The sequence below is a fragment of the Giraffa tippelskirchi genome, chromosome 14 (genome assembly GCF_054371585.1).
Source record: "Giraffa tippelskirchi isolate mGirTip1 chromosome 14, T2T-mGirTip1v1.2.pri, whole genome shotgun sequence".
NCBI lineage: Eukaryota > Metazoa > Chordata > Mammalia > Artiodactyla > Giraffidae > Giraffa > Giraffa tippelskirchi.
Genome location: NC_137288.1, coordinates 65,919,947 through 65,947,500, shown reverse-complemented (window position 1 = coordinate 65,947,500; position 27,554 = coordinate 65,919,947). Strand labels below are relative to the sequence as shown.

The window sequence follows — 27,554 nt, the reverse complement described above, 5'->3', positions numbered from 1 at the left end:
AGCTTCCCGCTGAAGACTGCACAGCACTGAATTCCTTCTTTTTTTTCCCAGTGACAAGTCAATTACTTGTTTAAATTCAGTTTGAACTCTCTGAACTGAGAGAGGCCAGAGGAAGCAGGTTTTCCCTGTGAATAAACAAAAGAAGAAAAATGTAAAATCATTCCAAAACACTGTGATTTTAGGTTGTGGAGAGAGTACAATTAAGCATTACAGCAGTTCTGATTTCTTCTTTTTTGAACTGGCAACTACGTATAGGGTTTGCAAAATCAGTTTTCCTCTAACTCCCCAGTAAGGGAAGTATAATCAGTGATAGTTTAGAACAAACAAAGAAAAATGTGGATTTTCTATTACCTTCATTTATGAAGTGTTTCCATGACCATAGCCCCACAACATATTATTTCCTTCTTTCTGTAAAATATTGAACCTGTCCTGAACTGTGGACTTCAGAAGTCAAAACCTACCAAAAAAAAAAAAAAGATCATAACCCTAGAGCTATCAAAGGCTAAATCTTGAATACAAACCAGAGTGTAATTTTTTTTAAAAAAGATTAACTCCTCCTAAGGTGAGAGTTTAATGACTTTGACCAACATGAATTGTGTAATTTCTTTTCTCTGTGGATGAGGGGTTTCAATACAAATGAATTCCATTCTCAGCTCAATAAAAAATTTGAAAGCACTACTACTTAACTATGAGAGAGAGGATTTTTGCAGAGAAAATCAGTACAGTTTCTTTTAAGAGCTCTGAGCATAAGCATCTATCAGATTATTTCGCTGTGTCTGTCCTCGTGGACAGCAGGATCAGATGTTACCTGGTCCACCATAAGTATAGTTTTAGTTCTACATTTTGATTTTTATAACTGCTTATGTATTCTTATTCATTGAATAAGAATTTTAATAAGTAAGTATTTGGTCAAATTCCACCTATCTAAAAATAAAGCAGTTCCACAAAGATAAAATTATGGCAAATGAAATTGAAAACAAAAGTGGCGAAATTTCCTCCTAATGGTAATTTAAGATCATCATCCGCTCTCGCCAGCGTGTGCATGTGTTAAACGGTAGAGAGAAACCTATAATTACTGTAATTGCTCTTTTCGCTTTATACTAACAAGCTTCAAACCATGTTTCAAACTAGTTGTTTTGAAATAGTTATTTGTCAAGTCATCAAATCTCAGAAAGTAAATGGTAATGAGCTTTATATTCTGACTGTTGGTCATAGGATACAGCTTTTCAACTCCATAAAGTCGAGAGAGGAGGATAGTTGTTCATTTTTTTCTGATATCGAGGCCAAAAAATAAAATAATTTCATGATTCCTCACTAAGATGGAAAAAAGGAACGTTTTAATTCCCAAATCTCTCAGTTGGGAATATGTTCTTAGGAGAAAGTTTTCCTCTGAATAAGTCAAAATCTCAGCCACCTAAATTGTTTGAAGCTAAAAATCAGGATATGAAGTGTTTAGCTTTTTTTTTTTTTTCAGGTACCACAGGAAGTGCTAACATAAGAAGCTTAATATCTAAATAGCCCCAGTAATAATATTTTCCAGTGCATTTTATATATCTCCCTTTCTTTGTAAACCTCACAGTTGGTCCCAGTAGCCTCATGCAGGTAGGAACTAGGTTTTAAAGTTTTCAGTAGTATATCGACTATGTAAATTCCATTTAGTATTTTTGGAAGCTATTTCATAGACTTACTATTTTCAGAACCATGATTATAAATGAAACTAGCTGGTATAAATGCATTACTGTAAAAAATGATTGTTTAGCTACTATTACAGAGCAAAAATTTGCTTAGGTTCAAACTAATATAATTTTTCAATTCCCCACTGATTCAAGAAAACAGGACATAGCAAAGAGAAAAAAGCATGCAGGAAAAACTTCCTTTAAGTGAGCATATTTTGGAGGATGGTTGACAATATAAAGCATTTTAATTTACTCATTTTAAAATAACAATGAAGTTTTTCTTTTTCTCCTTATGTGCCTGATTGCTTCTGAGAAAATTGTGTTGATTTTGTTCTGTAGTTTTAAGTTGGTAAAAAAATTCACCAGATGCATAATCTTGATTTTGTGGCTACATCTTGTTCTTTTGCCTCTGATTAAATTTCCAAAAAATCGCTGCGTGAGAGTCACAGATGCCAGTTTGAACATTTCTCTGGGGCTAATTTCTTAGAAAAGATGGACCAGTTACATATTTGGTTAATTTTATTTAATCTCTAATTTCTGGTAGGTTTGAGCATTTTGAATATCGTGTTGATAATGATAGGCATCCTTGGAGCGCTAGGTGATGGCATTGTTTCAAGGAGAATGAGGAGGAAGGACAGTGAACACAGAGGGAAGAGGGTTTAGGGAGAGAAGTGGCAGAAAGAGTGGGCTGATAGCTGTTGCTTCAAATACCTTTGCAACTGGTCTACAGGGAATTGTGCTGAAGAATTGTTTGTTTCCTGTTCCACTGTAAATGTGGTTTGTATTACACTCCCTATTTGTGTTTTGTTGTGCTTTTTTTTTTTTTTTACCTGAAATTGCAATACCACTACAGAGACTTGAGAATTAGTGATTTCTTCCTTGTAACTTATTTTGTAAGTGGCTTTTAGCAGAGTTTGATTTTAGATGTTGTCTTGTTTCATTATTCTCAATGTTATGTGAATGTCTTTAAGCCCGCTTGCAACTTCTGTCACTGTGATGCCACCGAGGGGGGAAAAAATGCTTCAGTGTTATTTCTTTAGAATCACTGTGCAGGCTGTATATAGGTCAGCAACCTGCCATCAGGAGATTCATTTTTTTAAAAAAAATCTTAATATCTAATCCCATGAAAATATATAGATAGGCTGTGACAGTCTGATAGTTATTAGGATTCAGGTTTACTCTTATCTTAAAAGAAATGCAGGAAAAAAGTATTTGCACAATATATCAAGCAAATACTTGTAACTGAGAATCTCAGGACAGACACACAGAGGACCACCAGGCTCTTTCCCCTTTTTCCTCTAATATCATCAGTGTTACAAAAGAGCTAATTTTTCGCAGTCAATAATTTTAGACTTTAAGTCTTTCAGAGTTCATATATTTGGGGATTTAAATTAGCCCTTAGTACTTCAAATAATAATTCTCAAGTGACATAGGGTAAAGTTAAATGTGGTAAAGTTTATTGATTACAACAATAAGATTTGGAACTCTGTGTATTTATAAAATGTTTATAATCTATTCAGAAAGTCATCATAGTCCTTACAAAAAGTAAGTATCTGCATATAAGGAAACACAGAGGAATAGTCACAAAACTGAGAAAGCTACTTGTATAAAATAATTATATTTTGAAGTATGAAGTGATCTACTAAAAAGCTGTTCATGGAATTTTCAGAAAACTTCACTAGTCGGAGGCTTTTGAACATTTTAGCATCTGTAATAAACTATTTGGCACATTTATTGAATCATCTTACGCATACAGATACTATTGCATTTTTGTTCAGCAAAACAGATTTGTTCTTCTGAAGAACCGTTCTTAAGGGTTGGGGCTTGAAAATGGTTTGAGAATTAGGTGACTGCACTTCAACTTTTAGAGACTTTCCTTTCTGCAGTGCTGAAGATTTAGGAGTTAGGTTCCAAACTACAATCTTTTATTAACAGATGTATTTATGTCACAATACCATATTCTGATGAGAATGTTTAACATTCACATTGCTGATATTTGGGTCTTTCCATTCCGTGCGGCCTCAAGTCCACACTCAGTTGTCTTCAAATTCTTCTTCCGTATTTCTTCAGGAAGGCTGCACGTGTTAATGAGGGCATTTTATTCAAGAGTAAGTTAAAAGGGACACCATGCCTGTAACATTTTATTTGGGAGAGTATCCTGTTTAAAGGTGGCCCACTCCCAAATGGGGATGAAGAGTGGGCTGCAAACACCTGAGAAATCAGGGGTGGGAGCAGTGTAGATGATGGTGTAATTTCAGACTCCACCGAAAAAATGCAGGCTTGGGCATCCTCCAGGGACCCAGAGCTGTGCTTTCCTGGAGACCAAATGACACTCCTCTGAAGAGAGGGCACATCGAGGTAATTGGTAGGACCGAGTGGGGAGAGTTGAATTCCAGCTGCTTCCATTGTAGCTGACCTGAAAATGAATAGGGGATGTTAAGAGTGGAGGCTAACATTTGACTTGGGTCTTTCACCTTCACAAACCTAAGGGTGAGAATTATAGAGTCCTGAATGACTGCACCGATAATGATCCTATTCAAGGGGGAATTGCTATGTTGGGGGGAAAAAAAAAACTCACACCATTTTAAAAATACTTGATGCATTTACCAACCACAGTCCTGTTACTGTAGCCTCAAGAAAGTTTATCCACAGGATGGAAACCCTCCTTGTTTTTATTGCCTGCGTCTTGGGTTCTCACCTCTTTGGGTACCATTTGTTAATGCTCATAATGAAAGACATTTGGAGGGTCCTGGAATCTCATCTCCAAGAAAGGAAGCAAAAAGTGGAGCGTCTGCACTCCCCTTTCCCCAGAATGTGTGCTCTTCTTTTTCTTTTTTTTAAGGAGAATGATGCTGTATTACTCAATAGCTTTTCTCACGAATAAAACAAATTAAATTGATGTTACATGCATATTTAAACCCCATCCAGTTAAGTACTGACATGATTAAAATAATCAAATGTATTACTTAAAAAATTAAAAAGGATAAATTCTGTACCCCATTATTTTATTGACTTTTAAATATAAATTGCAGAAATGTTTACATTCCTGATGGCATTATTAAGCTAAACTGACAAATCAGAGGAAAAAAAGTTGATTGCCCAGCACATTATTATTTCTGCACCTGTTATTACAATTCAGAAGTGGAGTCTCCGCACATAGGAGCCGGGTGGATGCTGTTTTCTCAGGCCTCCTTTGTGTGATGTGGGGGTTGGGATAAATGTTTAACAAGTGTAGTTTCACTTTGCAGTGCCTTTTTGCGAGTTGATGTGATTAAAAGACTACAATGTTTTTCATGTAGCTTTGAAATTAATATGCAAATAATAGGGGATGGTCGCGCTCTTCTGTACTAACTGCACTAAGCCTCCCTAAGCAGAGTGGCGGAGGGTGGCGGTGCGGGTGTCAGCTTTTTAGTAGACGTTGTTTAAGTATGTGCTTAGTCACTCAGTCCTGTCCAACTCTCTGCGACCCCATGGACTGTAGCCCGCCAGGCCCCTCTGTCCCTGGGGATTCTCCAGGCAAGAACACTGAAGTAGGTTGCCATGCCCTCCTCCCAACCCAGGGATCGAACCCAGGTCTCCCACGTTGCAGGCAGATTCTTTACCTTCTGAGCCACCTGGGGAGCCCTGTTTATAAGTAGTGCCAACGTCTCATCTCTGCCTTGTGAATCTGTAAGGGAAAAGAAGGGAAGAAGAGGGGCATATCAAATTAATTTAGGTAGGGTTTCAGATCTGAGCCGAAAATCCTTGAGAATTTTCTTTTCTTGTTATGTATTGGCCAGGAGCTTGGTAGACTGAGTCAGTGTTTCAAACCAGTAAGTTACCTACCATTGTCAGTGGTTTGGTTTGACGTGTGTGTTTTTCTTTAGTTTATTTCCTCCTTGTCTTCATCATGCAGTATCATTTTTCAAACATCTGAGCATAGGTGGCAGTGATTGTTGGTGAATATGATTCTAGAATTTTGGGGGTGTTTGTTGTCCACAATTAACTTCACAGAGAGAAACCTAAACTTTCTAAGGCCAGTGGAATAAATAATGCCCTATTCTATTTTTTTTTTTTTTCTTTTTTAGGTTGTTTGAGAATGTCGTTATGTTCCTAGAAATGTAATAACATTAGATTTGGACTGAGATAGTTTGAGTTTGTAAAGAAGCGGTTAAAATGCCATTATTTCCTCCTGGAAGATACTAATCAGCACTGTTCATATGAGTTTAGATTTTGTCCTGTGCAATAATTTAAATTCCTAGGTTTTAATAACACTTAATGTATAGCATGGATCCCACTTTAATCTCCCTCCTGGCTTCACAGCAAAATGTTTACATGAGTGAACTCTCAATTTTTATATCAGCTATTTAACTTCTGTCTTTCCAGAGTTAATACTGTTTCCATAATTAAGCATATTCAACAGTTAGTTCCATCAGAGTATATGTTTAAGATACTGTTCTTTTTTTTTTTCAAAACCATCTGTTGGCTAGGTCAGCAGAGAAATGGGGGCCTGGTTTTATTTTAAGGCAAGTAAGTTATTACTCTACTATTGTATTAGACATTAAGCTTCAGAGAGAGTAAAAGATAAAATTCTATCATATTTTCAGTTTGTTACATTTGCAGCAGAAATATTGTGCCCAAATTGGTTATTTTCAACTCATGACAGCTGTGATATTTAAAATGATCACAGCTGTTGTGACTTAAAATTGATTTTTCTATTAACACCTGAGAAAAAGACCTGTGCCATATTAGAAACTTAAATAAGGTAACTGTAAAATTAGATATGTTGATGTGAATCTGGTAATCGTCCTTCCCAGAGGTTGCAAAGTACAGCAAACCTCTTGCATGCTTGCAGGGAATGAGCTGAAACTGCTCGAAATAGATGCATGATTGTTAAATGCATTTACCTTTTAAAGAATTCATGTAATAGCAGATCCTCTTGGCCCAACTTCCAGTGTCAGTTACTAATAAAACCTTTAAGGATTCAGTTGACTTAATTAACCTCCAGAAGGGATGGCTTACGTGAATCATTATGAGATGCTCATCTGTCAACTTTTTTCCCCACCTTTTAGCCATGACACTGAAATATGCAAACCCACACGAAGTTGTTCCTTATGGAGGAAGTTTTGGTTTGATGGCCCTTCTCCTCCATTGTTTTTAAATTATGAAAAAAAGAAAGGCAGATGAAAAAGGAGAAACAAATTACGTCTAAGCAAATTATGCTTAGGCTAGCACTTGTTTTGGGAATCTGTCATACATTTTTTTCAGTATCCCTTGACAGGTCTATTTTAACGTGATTTAGAAAGAGATGGTGCGTCCTACATGTGTTTGGTTGAGCTATTTTGATGGTGACCTTCTCAGGACACTCAGTGTTGGAATCTTGAATGTGTTAGGAGATCAGTCACCTATTTAACAATAACCTAGGCAAGTCTAGGTATTGGGATAGTTTCACATTTTGAAGTAGATGATATGGTGTATAAAATACACAGCTGGCCCGATGTGGAATTATTTATAGATAATCATGCCTTCACAGATGCATTGCCAATAGCGAGCTATGTAGATTAAACTCCTTGGCTGGTCCTAGGCTTTTTACCTGTGTAGCTCGATCAGAATTGAAAGCATGACAGCCTTTATGATGATAAATGTGTGGCCAAATCAGAGAAAGGATGGATGGATGGGTGGATAGATGGATAGATGACATAACTAGACAGTAATAGATAATTCCAGTTATTTTATTACTCAACTTGCTTAGTCATCAAAAATTTATGTACACTGTATTATTTTGATTGTTATTTAGAATACATTTGTGGAAAATAATAAACGTTTCCCATCACATAATCAAATCACAATACAGATGGTTCCAAAAGTTCTAGAATGAACATAGGTTATTTGTTTCCCAGGAGTAAGCTAGGACTGATGCACACAAGATCAAAAGATAAAAATGTCACTTACGAAGTGATCAGGGATACAAGTGGTTATTTTCTTGTTTGACTGAAGGAAGATACTTCTACCGAGGACCATTGTTTCCGTGAAGATTTATGAAAAGGGAAGTGGATATTCAACATACTCTGATTGCAGATAGATATCTTTGGGGACCATGGCACGCCCCCCCAGAGGACACAGGGCAGTGTCTGGAAGATTCGTGATTGTCCCCCCAGCAGGAGTGGAGTGAGGGTTTGCACCCGTCGTTTAGTGGGGACAACCAGTGACGCTGTCCATCACCCTGGAGTGCAGAGGGCAGCCCCCTGCTCATGCCGAGGTTGAGAAGTCCTGCTTCACAAGTAGTGTATCTGGACCTGAGTAATCAATTCCCGGCATGGTGAACCACCTTACAAATGATGGTAGCCTCCTTTTCTTTTTTCCTCACTCCTTTTCTTTCCTTTCCTTTTTTTTCTTCTCTTTTCCTTTTCTTCTCAAACAATTCTTTCTTCTCTAGAATAACACACTACACTATTACCCAGGTATTTTCATCATGTACCATGAAAATGTGAGATTTTATTTCCGATGTTGTAAATATAGTACATTATTTGCGAATCAACTGGAATGGCTTCCAAACAACTGTTAAGATATGTTGAGTCAATAAGGTACGTTTCTCCATACCCTGAACATATATTGATATCTTACTTTTCAAAATACCTTGAATTCTCTCGTAGTATAACTGTTGGTTTATTGGAATCATCCATAAGGAAAACATTTTTACTATTATTTTTTTTCTGCAGAACATAAAAAGGAAATAAGTAAGCGTAAGGAAACTAATAAAGTTGCATATTTTTGGCAATAAGGATATTTTTGCATCATTAACCAGGTCCTCTGGACCAAGAAAAGTTTAAAGATGAAAACCAACATTAAAGACTTTCTGTTCAGCTTTCCCAATAGCACAGCTTCTTTCTCCACCCACAACTGGGGATCTCTCTTCCTGCCACTGCTGTGCTTCCATCAGTGTTGGATAACTCTTGGCAGTGATTTGGAAGTGATTTTAAAACCTTGATTGCCTTCCTTAGCATCCTGGGGAGGAAGGTGGCAGTATCTGGTGGCAGAGTCTTACACCTGCCAACTTGTGGGACCCAGAAGCACACCTCGTGTCTTAGATGCCAAAGTGTGGAGAGACCTGCCAAGTCTGACAGTAACTGTGGCTGCGCTTCAGTCTCCTCCCCATGCCATGCAAGGTTCTCCAGGGCTCCAGGAAGTAGAGATGGTAGCCATCGGGGTGGCAGCTCTGACTGGAAGTCTGTCTGGTGTAGGATGTGCTCTCAGTTGGGCTTCCCTGGTGACTCAGTGGTAAAGAATCCACCGGCCAATGCAGGAGACTTGGGTTCAATCCCTGGGTCGGGAAGATCCCCTGGAGAAGGAAGTGGCAACCCACTCCAGTGTTATTGCCTGGGAAACTCCATGGACAGAGGAGCCTGGCGGGCTACAGTCCATGGTGTCGCAAAAGAGGTGGACACAACTTAGTGACTAAACAACAGAGAACGACGACAACAACATGCTTCCACTGATTGCCCAGCCCGTTGGCTGTTCCATTTCAATTATACCGCACACGTATCCTCAGACTCTGCACTGAGAATCTTCCTGTGCCCTAACTAGCTTAGTGCAGCACAGTTCTGTAAAATCACATTGATGCCTTTGGGTTTTACTGTGTCGGTCAGAACTGAAGCGGTTTTATGAGATGACCCTAAGTTTACATTTATTTTGGTGGGGTTTCTACTTTTTATTGCATAGAGTTGACTGTGTTCAAAGTGAACAGTGGAAAATAAAATGTGTAAATATGTTTATGTGTATGTCAGGCAAGAAATAAAGATGAGCATTTTTGATGATCATTTCATTGATTTGGGTATTTCTGTTTCGGGTAGATAGTAATTTTTTTAATTGCAAATTTGCTTTAAGTTAGAGCTCTCTGAAAAAGCATGGACCTTGCTTTTACTTTTGATCAATCATCAATTATCTGTGTTGGACTCTCAATAACATTCTTCTGTTCAAGTTTCACTCTCTGAATATTCTTAGAATTACAACTTGCTTATGCATTGTTTTTGAAATGTTGTTCAGAGAGCCTGCTTTTGTGGTATTTGTCAGATATGTATGGAGTCTAAAAATCAGTCTTCCTGTGAATTTCTGTAATTACTAGGGAAGTGGTTTATAGCTGAAATAAAGCTCTCAGTAAATACTCCATTGTAGCAATAATTAATATTTAATAAAGCACACATACAGGCCTCAGTGCTTCCTCAAAGAGTTTAATCCTAACTGCATTTCAGTAACGTAAATGGTCCAAATGTTGTTAACCCATTTTGCACTCTGGGTAGACAAGTCAGTTCCTCAGTGACACTGGCCACATTTCATGTGCTCGGAAGTCGCATGTGGTGGTTAGTGGCTATTGTTTTGGACAGCACAGATATGGAACAATTGCATCATTAAAGAAGGTTCCTTTGGACATTGCTGGTCGGGGAAATGATAGTGTGACAGGATTAACTCACTTGCTCAAGATCATATGGATTATAACAGAATGAGAGGCACCGTGGCTGTGTGTCTCAGTGTTTTTATGAATTTTCATAGCTTTATGTTCAGCACACATCTGAAGTTAAGAATGGATTGTTTAGTGCTACCTAACATTTTAGTGAATGTGCATATCATCTGTGTTCATCTTTTTTTTTTTTAATTTAAAGCCTTATATTTAAAACGGATAACCAACAAGGACCTACTGAATAGCACATGGAACTCTGCTCAACGCTGTGTGGCAGCCTAGAAGAGAGAGGAGTTTGGGGATAATGGATACTTGTATATATATGGCTGAGTCCCTTCACTATTTATCTGAAACTATCACAGTGTTGTTTATTAATCATCTATATCCCAATACAAAATAAAAAGTTTAAAAGAAATATAAAAAATAAATGTAAAGCTTAATGTAAAGAAACTTTTAAAGGATACTGCCCTTTGCCTGTCTGCACACAGTCGGACCTTGAATCACCCTTCTCTGAATAAGAGGTTCTCCATGAGAGGGACTGTGTCTTAATGCATCCTCATACACTGGTTACCATATTGTGAACAACCAAGAAATGTTTACAGAGCCAAATGAATGAGCCACCCATGCACCAGACATGCCTATGCCTGTACATACCCTTAGGCAAGACTCTTACATAGCGTGTTCCCTGAGAGCTGGCCTCTGCGGAATTTAGAGAACTTAGACCTTTGCTCTGGCCATTCTAGTACAAAGTAGAATTTTATTAAAAGAAAAATCGTGTATTTATTCATATAATCCAAATACATCTTCATAATAAGTGAAAAAGTCTGCACATCTCATCCCTTAACACTCATTTAGTCCCTAACTTGATTTCGTGGTTTTGAAGTCTTCGTATCTTCCGGACAAACTTTCAGGCATTTAGATAGGGCGGGTTCAAAGATTAACATGTGGACTGCTTAAATAATATTTCTTAAACAAACCAGTATGTATTGAAAACTTTTATTTAATGTTGTGTTTCTTAAGATTTCTCCAATCCACCATAGCCCAGTAGGATATCTTTGGTAGAATGAATGAATGAATGAATAAAAATATATCTTTTCATTCCTTTGCATCATTAAGTTGGAGAAATGTGAGTGTTGGTGGTAGGATGACCACCTTCATTGAGTGTGCACATTCAGAACTGTATGGACTACTCTTCAGTTATGTCCATGTGTAGTAGTGGGCTAGCCCTACGGTGTTGTTAAGCACAGGGAATGAGGGTTTGTGACTAATACCTATACTATATTCATAGATGAGGTGATTGCAGATTGTCCCATCCTCCTCTTGTTGGAAGCACCAGGAGCCTATATAGTGGCGCATCCTGGCTGATGCTTTGTCCTTGAACTTCTAATGGTATACACAAGCCATCATTCCTCTTGGTAATAATTGTGGTATTAAGAGGCATTTGTGTTCTGTGCACTCTTTCAGCTTGTACCATGTTTAGTTCCTGTTATGCAAATATGGCTTTAAACTTAGAAATTCCAATTTGCATTAATATTTTGGTTTCATATAGCTAGCTATTGCATTTCACAAACAAGTGCATTTTAATGAGTATTGGCGGAATGTAGGAAAAAATGTTATTCATTAAATTCTGTTGTAGAAAATGCAGTCGTTGGTTGCCAAAATCATTAACACAAAATATAATGTGTGTTGAGGCCACAGGATATTCCCCTTTGAGAATGTTTGGCCCTTATGGCATTCAATGCTATTCTTACATCCATAGAAGAAGATGGAGTTGTTACTGTAAAATAGAAGCCAGAGTACCACTAACATTTGGGTTTATTTTTAAAATGTAAACATACTTTTTTTTTTTTTGCCATAAGACCATAGGGAATTCACCTCTGAGTTAATGTGAAGAACTTTAAAAGTCATGAACACCAAGTTGTAAAGTAGTGTCTTACATTTTGATGTTTACCCCTAAAGTGGGTTTTTTTTGCAGTTTTATTATTATTATTTTCCTTCCTGAGATTTTTATAAAAATTCAGAATGGAAGGCATAAAATTTTGTGATAGGCAATATATGGGAAAAATTAAAATTTTGCAACTGGATTTTCAAAAGCGAACTATTTTAATCCATGGACTTTTAAATGCTGCTGTCATGCTGTCATAGCTTGTGGTCCCTGATTATAATGAGCTTTTTTGGTGGTGTTATGGCAGTTGTTTTTTTTTCCTCCCCAGTCTTCAACTCACTTTTCCCAGAAGGAGAGTTCCAAGCCTTTGAAAATTCTCATGATTTTGCAAATCCACTCTATTTTTGTCTAGAATACAGGAAAGTTAAAACTGTGGCTGGTATGATGCCATGTTTTGAATCCAATTTTAAAGCAACCCTTTGCAACCCAGGGAGTGGAGCTGACATCTTTGTATCTGTAATGAAGATAATTATACCTGCAAGGTGACATCACTCTCGAAGTAACAAATGCAGTTGAAAACTGAGCCTCTGGTCCTCTCTGAATTCTGTAGACCACTTTTGGCATTTAACACTAAACTCCTCTTTCATGCTTGTCGTTTGAGAAGTTGCTTTCAGATGAATTTACTAAAGCTGACTGACACAGGGTTAAATTAATTCTTTTCTTTATTACTCAAAGTGATACAGACCTTTCTTGGACTAATGTAGCTTAATTAGTGGTCAATTAAAACTGAACATTGCTGAATTGAAGTTCTTTGATCAAACTCCCTGGCATGAGTTCTCTTTCTTTAACTAGCCACCATCTTGAATTCATTTGGAATCAGTAGTATAAACAAGTTTAAAACTGGTTCTTTTATAAGAAAGTCAGCAGGCTTGTATAGCTGTGGTTTCTTTTTTTACTTCTGTAGGCGGCAATTCAAAGGCATGCTAAATGAAAACAGTACTACACCCTGAAAAAAATACATTTTTAAAAGTAACACTAAGTAGTCAGAAAACAGTCAATACCCCCACCTCTTTATTCTAGACAGAAGATAAATTTCCCAATTTCAGTAGTTAATTTTGTCATTATGAAGAGGACTTAAAGAAAGCTCCCGGTCCTCACAAAGTCCACAGTGAAACAAACAACAAGCAAAAATCAAGCTGTGACTTGGGAGGAAGATGGTTCAGGCACCATTACAACATATATGCAGAGATTTGACCTAAATTTATTCTCTGTTTCTGGCAGGAGAGTATTTCCTCTCTTTGCCTTTGGAGTGGAGAATCAGATACTTTCATCCCTTACCTGTTGATTTCAACATTTCTTTGCTGGGGCACTGTTGTATCAATGAGAACTGGTGGTGCAGTGGTATTTGCTACTGATTGCTAGGTTGAAACACACGTTGCTTTTCTTAGAATTTGGGTGCAGTTTTAAAAAAGGAAAAGAGGGATGTGGGGGAGCCAGGAATTGGGACAGGAGAGAATCACTGAATATTTGTAAGTAGATCAGCCTCTCCGGCATGCTACAGTCCATGGGGTTGCAGAGTCAAACACAACTGAAGTGCCTAAGCGCACACACACGTCTTAATATTGAATGTGCCTGTGCTGTTCTAGTCGAAACATAAATCGATAGCATTCCGTATTCCCGGTTGTGGAAAGCCTCAGAGCCTAAAAATAACAGAGCTGGCGTTCCATTAGTGCTATATATTTTAAAGTATTAATTAAAACTGGCACTTCTGTGCCGGAAATAAAAGTAATAGATTAGGTTTAAATAGAGCATTTGAGCAGTCTGGAATGGCTTCTTTTAAGTTCTGAGGTTTTCACAGAGGAGAAAAGTACAAGGGAGTTTTGGAAGTGGCCATGTCATGTTTTTCCCCATAAATGACAAAATTCTTATAGTTCTCATTATTTATATCCCCAAATTACAGTTATAACCATTAATTAAGATAAAAATTTCATCACTTGACAGAAAGAGGAATTGTTTTGAGTGCTTGTGCCTTTCAGCCCTCTCTGTGCTCTCTCCCTGAAGGGCTGATTAGAATGTAATAATTGGGGATGATAGCAGGAGGAAAAGGACAATTCCATTTAATTAAAGATAATTTATTTTACTTTAAATCGGTGATGTCCCACATGAATAAGAGTAGATTTAGCAGATAGATTTATTAATGGGTACTGACGTCGTGGTTGACATAGAAAGCAAACATTTTCTTTCCGTGTTGTTTTTATTGTGTCTTTGCACCTGATAGTGGCTGTCATCCGATTTACAGAGCTTGTAGACTTCTCCCCCAAATATGCAATTATTGGTTTATCATGGAAACCCGCTTGAGCCTCTTCTGAGTTAAAAAAACGAGGCCAGGAGCTTGAAAAGCTGCTGAAATTCTCAGGACTCCCATTGGAAATGCCATCTCCTCCAGTGACATTTTCTTGACTGATCTTTGAAATAATCTGGTTCCCAGATTCCAGGGTAACTTCAGCATTTTGAATGAAGAGTATCAAATTTCTGTTGGTCTGGGCAAGGTGCTTGCATGAATATTCCTTTCAGAGAAGAGATAGCTTGCACACCATAGATATGAAAAGTGTCACAAAGTGGTCATTTGCACTGCATAGGTTCATTTGTGAGACACGATACTGTGGGGAAAATGAGGTCCTTGTGTCATATTTTTATTGTTGTCTCATGCATCGCAAACAGATCCTGGAAATTAGGGAAATGTTTTAAAGTTAGAAAGTGGATTCTAACAATGCATGACATTTTTTTTCACATCGTCTTCTCTGCCTGTGATGGTGTTGTAAATGGAATACCTCTAGCAACATTGTGTTCGTAATTCGGTAAATTCTAAAGTGCTTTAGGCTTCAAGCAAACTGTATTCTGTTTTTCCAATTTTTATTTGACCTTTTGTGTTGTTATGTTTATCCCTTTTACCCTCGTATCGCATTCCTGTGTTTTTATTTATGTTTTCTCTCTTTCAGTCGTTTCTGTACCCCTGCCTAGTACGTTTCATGCATTTTCTTCTCTGAATGAAATCCAGATCCCTTGGCCACTTCTTTCTCCCTGGGCTTCTGTCTGTTCAGAGTTTCCTCCGTTCACATCAACCCTCTGGTTTTTCTTACGTTCGTTTCTTTTTCTGCCTGTTGCTCTCATTTTTCTGTACAGTTCCTTTATGCTGGTTTCCTTGTCTTAACCTCTTCAGATTTCAGCACTGTGTCTTTCTAGCTTGATTTCAAAAATAAGTTCTATCATAATTATGTTTTCAAAATGAAGGGAAGGAATGAGATTTTTCTTTCTTGTCTTTTTTGGAGGTGAAGATCATGGTGATTCGAATCTTTCTTCAGTTTTAAGCCAGATGGATTTATTTTACCCTGTTTTGCCATTTTACTATTCCAAATGGATGTTAGATCAGGGGTGGTGTTACTAAAGGATTAATATTAAGTCTTGATTGCATTAACCTTCCTTCTCCTCAGCCAAAGCATCTTATTCCTGTTTTTGTCCACATAACTGGTTAGTTTTGATAACCTGATCTCTCCAGCCTTGCTTTACTCTGATTCCCTGTCTCTTTTATCCATCTCTTTTTAAAATCATCTGGCATACCTCGCTTTACCTTTTATCTTTTCTTCTTCTATAATTATTATTGAAAGCATGATAGCTTTCCCCAAATTCTGCTAACAGATAATGCTAGGAAAGAGGAAATTTGCATGTAATGTTTTTTTGTTGAGCATTGGGGAATTCTACTTGCATTTTGAAATTCTACAACTTTTCCCCCCAAGTTGTATAGTCATGATTCTGAGTAATGGGGAGAGGACGGCCAATGTTCAAGATTGATCTTTAATTAAAGGTAAAAACCCTACATATCCATATCCGTGAGGGAGAATGGTCCTGGATTTGCAGCAGGTAAATTCCGTTGTCTTGTTGGCTTGTAGACTGACTGGTTCAGGGCTCCGTGTGTGTGTCTGTCTACTAGAAGCTGGGCAGAGTAGAGGACAGTCTGTGTGGCTCGCCACTGTTACTTTCAGTGCCTCCTGCTGGCCTGGAAAGAAAAAGGTACTTGGCTCACACTGAAGACCGGTCCTTCCTGACCTGGGCTCGGTGGGGGGGAGTGGAATGGTTCCTGTCTCCTGTCCCGTTTTCAGGTTGTTTTCCTTCTTTCCTCTCTGCTCCGTTTTTCTCCGGCAGTAATTTCACTTGTCCTTTCCGGACACCTTCAGCCTCTGACTCTCCCTGTCCGCCTCCGCTTCCCTGCTCTCAAAGAATCCCACTCCATGGGAGCCCATCCCTCTGCACAGCAGTCACCTAGATGAGATGCTCTGGTCAGCCCGCCTCTCCCGAGGACCTTCTGTGTCCTTTGAAAAAGGTCACACATGTTGAAAAATACATACAGGAAAGGACAGCTCCCCTACCCCAAATCAGGAACCCCCCACTTCTATTCTGGAAAGCAGGCTTCCAGGGAGAGCAGCCTTCTGTATTCCCAGGAGGTGACAGGAACTGGGAGTGGCCGGGGGAGGCTGCTGAACGGGGTCCAGATGCAGCCCCAGCCCGGGGGAAGCCTGGTGCTTGGTCATCCGGGTGGCGGGCCCACCTCCCCTGCTCCGTGCCCTCCTCCCAGCCTCACCCTGGGCCCTCCCACCCCGAGGCGAACCCCAGGCCTCGCAGCAGATGTCTGCAGGCCTGACTCTCCTGTATCCAGCATGAAGTTCCCTCTCTCCCTCCCGTTCCTCTGTGCTGTGGTCCTGCTTGCTCCTTGTCTGTCAGATTGCACTTCTGATGCTGTCAGCCATGTCTGACCAATCAGCAAACAACACCACAGGATGAAATTTAAACAAGGCAGATGCTCAGATACAGGGTTATGTTGACCGGACCTCCAAGGGAAGGCAGAGGTAAGGTCAGAGTCTCCCCCAGTGGGTCTCCCGAGTCTGCCCGATTGGACACCGCTGAGCCCCACTCTGCTGCTTTGGCTTGTGTGTTGCCCATTTGCTTTGCGCTGCTCCTTTCTCCCCCTGCCACTCACCAGAGCTTTCGTTTTCATCTGCGGCCCCTGTTCCCTTCCTGCCCTTCGTTGATTCGCTGCCTTTGCTCTTGAATCGGTGCTGAGTGGCATCACGAATGATCCTAGGTTGCCTCTAGGCTGGGGGTCCTTGGCGAACGCCACTGTGTTCAGGGTGTCCGTGGTCACACTTGGAGGAAGAGAGGTCTGCTGAGAATCTGGGCAAACGGATGGGATTGATCGGCCTGATGTATTTTCCCTCTGGGACCGTGGAATTTGTCATTGGGCTACAACCAGGGTTTTCTTTCTTACCAAGGAGATGCATGGAATTGTAAATGGAGTTTAAATCATCTTTGGGGTGGGGGTGTTTTAATTAGAAAAGATAGAAATAGGTTTGACCTAAATGAGGGTGAATCAGCCTGTTCTTGAGAATTGGGGGAATGAAAAAGAAAATTGGTAATTGCCCCCCCTTTACGGTTGGCGTGGTTGGCTTACAAGGTGAGACGGCTTGCAAAAGAAGTAGGTTCTATCATCTTCCTCTTCTGTTTCAAAGTATTCAGTTGGTCCTTTTTATAACTTAGAGTGTTTACAGGGTTCTGTGTCCCCTAGTCCCATCTGGAAAATATTTAAACTTCATAAGATCTGTAAGACTAAAATATCACATATAATGGGATAGGCAGAAGGAAGGAAAATGAGACCCATTGCGTGTGTTTAGAGTAAGTTAGTTGTTTGTTCAGAAGCGGCTGCTAGGAGAATTGGAACAAATAGTTCATGTGCGGTGACTGGTGGGGTCCAGGGCTGTACATTTCACCACAGAATGAGCCTCGGTTTGTAAAACTGACATTCTGTTGTGACTTCTAAATCCAAACAAATCTCTGCAAATTTCTGCCCGATCGAGTTAATAAGAAAATATATACATGCAGAGGCAAGAGCCGTACACTACTTGCACTTCTGTCAATGTCGGTGGAAATAAAGAGACGTTTTTTTGGACCTACTGTATTACATTCAACCAGCAATTGCCAGGACCTCCAGCTCACTGGATTTTTTTTCTCCCCCTTCCATGAGAACAATGGGATGCAAAAAAAAAAAAAAAAACTTTGGAAAAGGAGCTGGGCAGATTTCTTCTAATTGCCTGGTAATTGGGAAGTGGTTTTCCTTTCTCACTATCTTCCTTGCAGGATGAGAGCAAGGCAGATGTGGCGTCGTGGGAACAGCCTCCTCCAGGCCGGATGTGCGCTGGGACCGGGGAGGTGGGTCCCTGCTCGCAGGCCTGTGATCTGCCTCACACCTGTGCCCATTTCGTCTCCCTGATCGATGACCTGGTATTAACCCGGAGCGACCTTTCACCTTGGCCTGTTCTCTGGGCCCAGCCCTTGGCTGGCCAGCCCACGTTTCCCCGAGATTCACAGGTGGTTACTGGAGGCGCCGTACACTTGTTTTTCGTGGTGCACAGTGCACTTAGCAGCCCGGCAAGACCTGCAATTTCATCCCTCTCAAGGGGCCGAGCAGGGGTTGGGAGGGGGGGGGGTGTGCAGCAGAGAGGTTGCCGTTTGCATGTGCTTTTCTATTTTGTGGCTCATCTGGTATCAATTACCATTTGATGGCAACGCCAGGCCCGAGGCCCTTTGCATGTTTGTCCTGTGAGAAAGATCTGGAAGAACCGACATATGGTTTTGATCGCAGCAATTGCAGGTTGATAGAATGAATGCAGGGGTGAGGTGGGTGGGTTTCCCTTCCGGCCCTTTCCACTCTGGGTTGCTAATGTGCTTCGCTTGTGGAACTGGTCTTTTCATCATCCAGCCCCTCCCCACTTTCCCCTCTCTCTCCCCCCTCCCCACCTCCCTACCATTTTGCATTCCTGGCCCCTGCCTCCTCTGTACTTCCCTGTCCACACTAGAAACATGTGGCCCACATTAAGGACCTTCAATTAAAACAAACAACAACAACCACAACAAAAATTGTCGTCCCGCCCCCCCACTTCTGTTAAAATCCCAGAGCAGATCAGCCTGTGGAGGTGATCAGAATTCTACTAAAGTTCAAAACCAAAGGGGTGGTGGGGAGTGGGTTCCCTCCAGAAGCTCTGGACATGTTTTCAAATGGCTGTTAGTTCAGGTCATTAAACACAGAAATGATGCTGAAAAATGGTCGTGATCAAGATTACTGTGTGTGAGTATGTTTCATCGAGGACAACTCTTTGAATCTGTCTTGAGCGTCTGTCACAAAGGGGCAGGAATTCTTTGAGGTTCTATCTTCCTGTCTATCTCAGGCCATAAAATGGAAGAGCACATGGGCGTGTGTAGGGTCTGGGTGAGCATCTCCCATCAGAAGGGAGAGGATGGGAGACCCATCTCTCAACAGGCAGTGACTTGTCTCTTACTGAGTGTGCAGCGGTGGGGGGTACCCAGGCAGAGGTTCCTCATTACCGCTGCTCAGCAGGGGTTGCATCTGTGAGTTTTCCAAGGGAAGGTCTAGTATTGGGGAACAGAGCGGCAGAGAGGGGAAAAGAACATTAGAGACACTTTTAATGCTACCCATGAAAATGTTTGCTTTCCAAGTAACATTTTTCTATAATGCTCTCAAATTCACATGTCTCATAATCTGTTCTGCAGATGGGTAGTCCATGAGGCTGTGACTTTTTCACTTCAGCTATTGCATGTCGAAATATTACTCACAATTAGGACTTTATGTAGTTTAAAAAGAGAATGTGATATCTCATGAGTGCATGCAGTAATGTCTTCCGTCCTTTAAACTAAAAACCAACACAGCAGGACCGGTCAGATCAAAACATGTCCTCCCCAAAAGGTTTTAAAATGTAAGATGAATTGTTAGTTCTGACAGCCGGCTATTGAAACCTAATTATAATACTTGACTTCTTCATATTTATTTCTGTGTGAGAGTTGATCTCCTTGGAAAGGTAGTAAAAAGTAAAAATTTAAATTGTGGAGAGATGTCTGTATGATACACCTTGTTGAGAAAACGGACCATATTTTTTACAGTGGTGTTGACTATTTCTTAAGATACATGCCTGAGGTTGCTTTATTCCCCCTTTTCCCAAGCTTTCTCTCTATAGTATACAAATTCACTTGCTAAAGGATTCTAGTTTATTTTTATGGTCTTGATAATGATTATATTTTGTGATTTGCTAATCTTTCTACAGTTTAATAAAATTTTGCCCTCTGAGCTGTGTTTGGATTCACAGCAACTAGTGGTTGATTGACTGGCTCTCGCCCCACGTTTAGTAGTGGGTGTTTAGTTATTTGATTGATGTTTACTGGACACAGAGGATAACCTGAAATCCCCATTCAGCCTGACAGCTTAAGACTTAGCATTTCTACTTGCTGCTCATGGATGTGTTGAGAAGTCCATTTTGGTGATTTTTTTTTTTTTTTTTTAATTTGCTTTCCTGAAATATGTAGACTTGGGGACTCATAGCAAAATAATGTAGTATATAGGCTGTGAGCCTGTCTTAGGACATGTTGGGTCACTTAACAGCAGCTGTGCTGGAGAGATAGTTGATGTGAGAAGACTTTTTGAATCTTCCAGCCCCAACACCATTCTGGTTTTGAAATGGGAAAATGGGAAAGAGTTTTGGGGAAGAGAGATATCTCAGTTTTGAAAGGTGGTGTAGGTAAAAATCTTTCAGCCCTAGCTCAGACAAACCAACATTTCTAATCTGTTCCCCCAAAGAAAGGACAAAAAGTCTGATGGGAAATGTGGGTTTATATTTTAGAGACACACTGCAGAGGTATGTGATAGTGTTAGTGTTATATGCTTCTTGTCCAGCATCAATTTGGTTTGGAGACTGAAACTTAGGCATATTTGCCGAGAACGCAGTCTTTACATATATATATATATATATATATATATATATATATATACACACACACACACACACACACATACATATATATATAAAACTTCTTTTTTTAAAAGATTCCCTGCTATTAAAACCTGATTCAACCCTCTACAGTATCTTTTAAAATGATTGAGTTTATGTAGACACAATGATGCTAAAAGGTAAAAGCCCTCCTACTTGTGCTTAATACATGATATCTTAATATTTATTAAGAAAAAAACCCTACTCTTTCAAAAGCCTGAATATAGAGATCTTTGAATTAACTCACTCTATAGAAGTCCTAAAAATTACTAGTTTTCTTTTTTTTTAAGTTGCAGTTTACTTACAAAGGGAGAAATATTTGTAACATTATGTTACAGTGCTTTTTAAATGTATGCAAACAATTCTCAGATCATGATTGAATCAGAGTTACTCTTATAAATTGAGAAAAGAGAATGCCTGTGATATCCCTGGTGGGGTGAAAGCTGGTGCTCATTTTCTGAGGGTTCTCCTGGAAAGGCGATTACGACGTTCCTCTCTCTAGATGCTGACGCGTCCTACCCCCCCACCCCCACCCCAGATACCGTGTTCCAGAAGGCATTCACTTAGTCTTTGAAGAGCTCCTCGCCTCTGTTTAGGATCTGTTCTTGTTCATTCATTGCAAACACGCACTTTTATGTCCACAAGGAAGACATTAGTATCATCAAGAAGGGCAGTGTCAGTTAGGACCTGGAAAATACAGAGTTGGCAGATTGTAAGAATTGTCCTCAGACTTGACGCCATCTACCTTTTGAACAAAATTTGAATCTTTGAGGTTCAAAATATTGGGGCTTCTGATGAGCTCTTTTTTCTTTTTTTCTATTTGCAAATCATGGTTCCTGATCCTGAGGAGGAAAAAAAAAAAACCTCAAAGGCAAAGCTCAACAGTCTTCCTGGACATCAAATAGTTCATACAAAACAACATTCTGATGACTTGCATGTAAATAAATCAGAAACATATGAATTAAATTGCTCTCGGAATACATATGGGTTGAAAAATAGAGAGAAGTGCTGAGAAAATGTGTTTCGGGTTTTGCTGAGCCCGTGACATTTGAAAAAATAGTATGAGACACTGAACAAGCGCAGGGCGTGGCTTGGCTTCCCCGCTCCTGGTAGTGGCCTCCCAGGCCAGTGGCGAATCAGTTTACCATGTGCCTAAGTGTGAGCCACCTTTGGTGTGTTCCTTCACACTCAATTACTTGCAGTTAAAAAAAAAATTTTTTTTTTCAATGAGAAGCTCAAAAATAGCGTCACATTTCAAGGAAATGCAAATCTTAGCATTTTCTGACCTGGTTGGTTCACGTCAAGCTATTTTAGAAAATACCGCAGATCACCTTAGGAACAGTCATACTGGGACGGCCCTCTCTGGTGTGACTGGAGAAGAACAGACGGAGAGCGTCGTTATGAAGAAACTGGTCCAGAAATGGATGCTGCCTGTTAGAGCGCTGAACCACCGCAGGTAAAACCTCATGAAGAAAAGCAGTTCCCTCCCTCGCTGTGGCTTGATGATGGGAACCCCGGCCGCTGCCCCCCCTCCTGTACACCAGCAAGCTGAGATCATGGCCTGCTCTCCCGGTCTTCCTCACGGCTGAGGTCTGTAGCCTTATAGACAGTGGAAGTCTGCCTTCTCTTTCCCACATGGCACTCAAGATGGCACATGTTAGGGACGCAGTAAGTCCTGGGACAGGTGCAGGGTCCTGAGAGCCTCTGTGTCCCCTCTGCAGGATATCACGTCCCTTGGCACCTGGTTTGAAGTACAGGAGCAGAGCCTATGGGAATTTAGGGGACAGAAAGAGTCAGAGCCTTCCGGCTTCCCCAGAGTCAGTCATTGACAAGCACTTGGATGGAACCCTCTGTCCTTGCACCAGCACGTCACCTGACATTATCAGTTTGAAATTACAGAGAGGTGGCAGATTTCATCTTTTCTACATAGGAAAGCGTTATTTTGATTGTTAAGAAAACAGTTTAATGTTCCTTTCCTAGCTCCTTCGCTCAAATGGTGGTAAGAAGCTTGGATGCTTGCTCTTGAGTCAAGTGCTGAATTATGGCTCTGAGCAAGACGCATGTGGGGCAGACAGAACCGACAGCTACACTTGGTCTGATAAGGCATTCGGGGGGGAACACCTGCCTGCAAAAGGTAGACACAAGGGGGGTGTCTGTCTCACATTTGGCCTGGAGGAAGTGAGGTCCACCAGTGAATGGGAATCAGCAGGCAAGATGCAAGGGTAACACATACTGTGATCCAAAAGTAGTGCAGGGTGCCTGGGGTCATAGGACAAGATGATAATGGTGAGAGATGGGACCGAAAAGATGAACAGTGAGTAGATCATACATTGCCTTGTGCACCCCATTAAGGAGTTTCGCTTTTATCATGATGTAATGAGGAGCCCTTCAAATGGGTATGCCCAAGATGTAACTGAATTAACAAGTCCAGAAGGACTAGAGGAACACCAGGAAGACATACCACAGAAACCAAGGAGAGCAGATTTGACTGGAAGGAAGAAATTGTCAACAGTGTCAGATGTTACCGAGAATGAAAGTGACCTTTGGCTGTGGCATCCAGGAGTTTTTGAGCTGTTCCGCTGGAGTAGTGGGTGTGGAAAGAAGGCAGACAGATGGAAAGGGGGGGGGCAAGATGCTTTTCCACCATCCTTGTCATCATCATGCTCATCATCGATGGAAAATGTGCATCTTCCAGTTAGAGAGACTGGTGGAAAGAAGGAGCCACATACGTCCCAGGGGGTTGGAACATATTTGGGAAAATAAACCATAAATATAAAACAGAAGATAGCAACACAAGTTAGAAAACCTGTAAAGGGTAAAATGAGCGATACAGACCAATCAAATGAAGGAGGATCTTGAAAGACCCATGAAAAAATAGGAGGAATTAGATGAAAGGAGAGAGTTGTTTAAGGGGTTTGTGTTCTGTGTTATGTCTCCTTATCCCAGTTCAGCTTGGTCTTGCGTTCCCATTGGATGGAAATAGTAGAAAATACCATCAAAGCTGATGCGTGGTCCTAACCTGCCTTGACTTCTATTTGAATTTCTCAGTCTTTTTTGGGAAATTAAAGTCATAGACTGATTCTTGTTTGTTGTAGCTTCATGCAATCTTTATTTTAAAAATCTGGACACAGAAATGAAGGAACAGATATCACAAATATAGCATTTCAGAGAAACCCATAAATTCTACATGGATGAGTTCCTTGAGAAATTTTGCACATTCAGAGCTGGACATCTGTGACTCTGAAGCATAGTAGCTTTCACATCTGTGTAATCTCCACATGACATCTTCCTGATGTGAGGCCAGAAATTCACCTCCATTGTGCCATACCTTAAAGAAGCCATTCATGATTCAGAGAACAGATTTTTTTTCAACAAAGATAGCTGAGATATTCTTCTGTAAGGCACCTCAGTGCTAAAAATCTGCTGTGTAAGCTTTGTAGGTGAAGGAAAGAATTGGTCTGCTTTTACTTTGACTGTTGCCCTTGTTTGTATAATAAATATTAATTGGGCACCTGCTGTAGGCAAGTCATTGCATCAAATGCCCTTTGTCCCTAAGGAGCCCACAGTATTTTAGGGGAGAGAAGACCTGTATAATTGATGAAAATTACAAATTTCTAAAAATAAAGTGCTGGGAGAGTTTAGAAGATGAAATATTTTTGATTAAAACTTATTGAGTTCTTTCTTTCCCCCAAAGTTGTTTGGTTCATACTCCTTTCGATAGGATATCACTGGTACACATTCCTATTTGTAGTTTTTTTTTTTTTAAAGAAAGAGCTGAATAGGTTATCCACATATCAAGAAGTTTTCCATTAAAGAAAACAATGTCATCACTGTCAAAAAATATTTTAAGCATCACTAGGGTGCCAGAAGGCTTCCCCAGTGGCTCAGTGGTAAAGATTCTACTTGCAACACGGGAGACATGGGTTCAATCCCTGGGTTGGAAAGAGCCCCTGGAGCAGGAAATGGCAACCCACTTCAGTATTCTTGCCTGGGAAATCCCATGGGCAGAGGAGCCTGGTGGGCTACAAGAGTCGGACACAAAGTAGCAACTAAACAACAACAAGGGTGCTGAAAATGCCATACAAACTAGATACCTGAGGTCTATCCTTTTTCAAGGTGTTTTCTCAGTGCATGATCTGGTTTTATTTGTACCACATCTCTGTGTAGCAGCAGATGTCATGATATGTATTTTCCAGATAATTATTATAAGATTGCGACAGAGAGGTTCAATGATTCAGAGAGGCTCCGTGACCTACCAGTGGTCAGTTGATGAGTGATAGAATCAAAACTGGAAAGATGGCCTCCTGCTCCCTAGAACACATTGGAGACCCTTATCTACAGCTGGTGAGCCCACTTAAGATGTTTTGGTAAAGAGGGAGCATCGTTAAGTTCATTTCCTTGATAGAATGAGGAAGGTTGAATTTGCTAACAAAGAAATTATGAGTGACTTTGGTAAGAGAGCAGTTTTAATAACAGCTACGTTATTTACCTACGTTTTCCAACTAATGTCTGATGTCAAGGCTTACTGCTGAAGAAATATGGCCGATCGTTGGTCCTCTCTTCTACTGGAGTACACCTCCCTGCAGATGATTCCAGGCTTTCCAAGTGATGCTAGTAGTAAAGAAACCCACCTGCCAATGCAAGAGACAAAAGAGACATGGATTGGATCCCTGAGTCGGGAATATCCCCTGGAGGAATAAATGGCAACCTACTCCAGTATTCTTGCCTGGAGAATCCCATGGACAGAGGAGCCTGGTGGGCTACAGTCCACAGGGTCACAAAGAGTTGGGCACGACTGAAGCAACTTAGCACGCACACACAGATGAATCCAGACTAATGTTTTTTTGTGAAGGACACACAAGTTATGGGCCTGCTGCAGTAATTTGTTTTGTTTTGTTTTAATTGAGATTAAATTTACATAATGTAAAATTAACCATTTTACAGTGGGCAATTCATTGGTATTTGGTATAGTCATAGTATTGAACAACCACTGTATCTGTCTAGTGGCAGAACATTTTCATCACCCCTAAAGGAAACCCCATACCCAGTAAGTAGTTCCTTCCTATCCACCTGCTACTATGTTTTATAAACTTTAATCTTATACACAAACTCGCATCAGTTCAGTTCAGTTCAGTCGCTCAGTCGTGTCCGACTCTCTGCGACCCCATGAATTGCAGCACGCCAGGCCTCTCTGTCCATCACCAACTCCCGGAGTCTACGCAAACCCACGTTCATCGAGTCGGTGATGCCATCCAACCATCTCATCCTCTGTCGTCCCCTTCTCCTCCCGCCCCCAATCCTACCCAGCGTTAGGGTCTTTTCCAATGAGTCAACCCTTCGCGTGAGGTGGCCAAAGTATTGGAGCTTCAGCTTCAACATCAGACCTTCCAATGAACACCCAGGATTGATCTCTTTTAGGATGGATTGATTGGATCTCCTTGCAGTCCAAGGGACTCTCAAGAGTCTTCTCCAACACCACAGTTCAAAAGCATCAATTCTGCGGCGCTCAGCTTTCTTCACCGTCCAACTCTCACATCCATACATGACCACTGGAAAAACCATAGCCTTGACTAGACGGACTTTTGTTGGCAAAGTAATGTCTCTGCTTTTAAACATGCTATCTAGGTTGGCCATAACCTTCCTTCCAAGGAGTAAGCGTCTTTTAATTTCATGGCTGCAGTCACCATCAGCAGTGATTCTGGAGCCCAAAAAAGTAAAGTCTGACACTGTTTCCACTGTTTGCCCATCTATTTCCCATGGAGTGATGGGACCAGATGCCATGATCTTAGTTTTCTGAACGTTGAGCTTTAAGCCAACTTTTTCACTCTCCTCCTTCACCTTAATCAAGAGGCTCTTTAGTTCTTTTTCACTTTCTGCCATAAGGGTGGTGTCATCCGCATATCTGAGGTTATTGATATTTCTCCCGGCAGTCTTGATTCCAGCTTGTGTTTCTTCCAGCCCAGCGTTTCTCGTGATGTACTCTGCATATGAGTTAAATAAGCAGGGTGACAATATACAGCCTTGACGGACTCCTTTTCCTATTTGGAACCAGTCTGTTGTTCCATGTCCAGTTCTAATTGTTGCTTCCTGAGCTGCATACAGGTTTCTCAAGAGACAGGTCAGATGGTCTGGTATTCCCATCTCTTTCAGAATTTTCCACAGTTTATTGTGATCCACACAGTCAAAGGCTTTGGCATAGTCAATAAAGCAGACAAATAGACAAACTCGCATACACATACATGAATACATACTGTACACATCTATCTGTCTTCCTACCTACCTAGAGACAGGAAAGTTCTTGACAGGGTAGCTTATATGTCCTGATTATGTAAGCAAAGAGCTATACATTTAATGGATATTTCTCCACTGGGAAAAGGAAACATCCCTTGCTTCTTTTTAACCTTTCTGTATAGTTCTCTTAAGTTCTCACCAGTTAGTAATTTATTAAAGGAAAAAAAAAAAGACAGGAATCAATTTTAAGCCTTTTATTATGTAAAATTTCTCTGTTCCTCTTATGAGAGAAACATTTTCTCATTACTTTTTTCATCATTGAGAATTTTAAACTGCGTCCCTTATCTTAATAGTGAACAATCATCTGGATTTTACATTTCTGTTTTGAAGATTCAAACTGATTGAACAAAGTAATTTAGTTATCAAAGGAAAGGGTATTTATT

General features: G+C 40.3%; 1 protein-coding gene and 1 long non-coding RNA gene across 51 annotated transcripts in view; one reads left to right on the top strand and one right to left on the bottom strand.

The window, feature by feature from the left end:
- TCF4 (transcription factor 4) overlaps positions 1–27,554 on the top strand; it is a 380,629-nt gene that overhangs the window by 278,809 nt on the left and 74,266 nt on the right. The window lies entirely within an intron of this gene.
- Positions 3,112–5,622, bottom strand: LOC145534734 (uncharacterized). The gene is made up of 3 exons (XR_014074931.1): positions 5,502–5,622; positions 5,279–5,343; positions 3,112–4,092 (listed from the first exon to the last, which is right to left on the bottom strand). It is a non-coding gene; the product is annotated as an uncharacterized LOC145534734 (long non-coding RNA).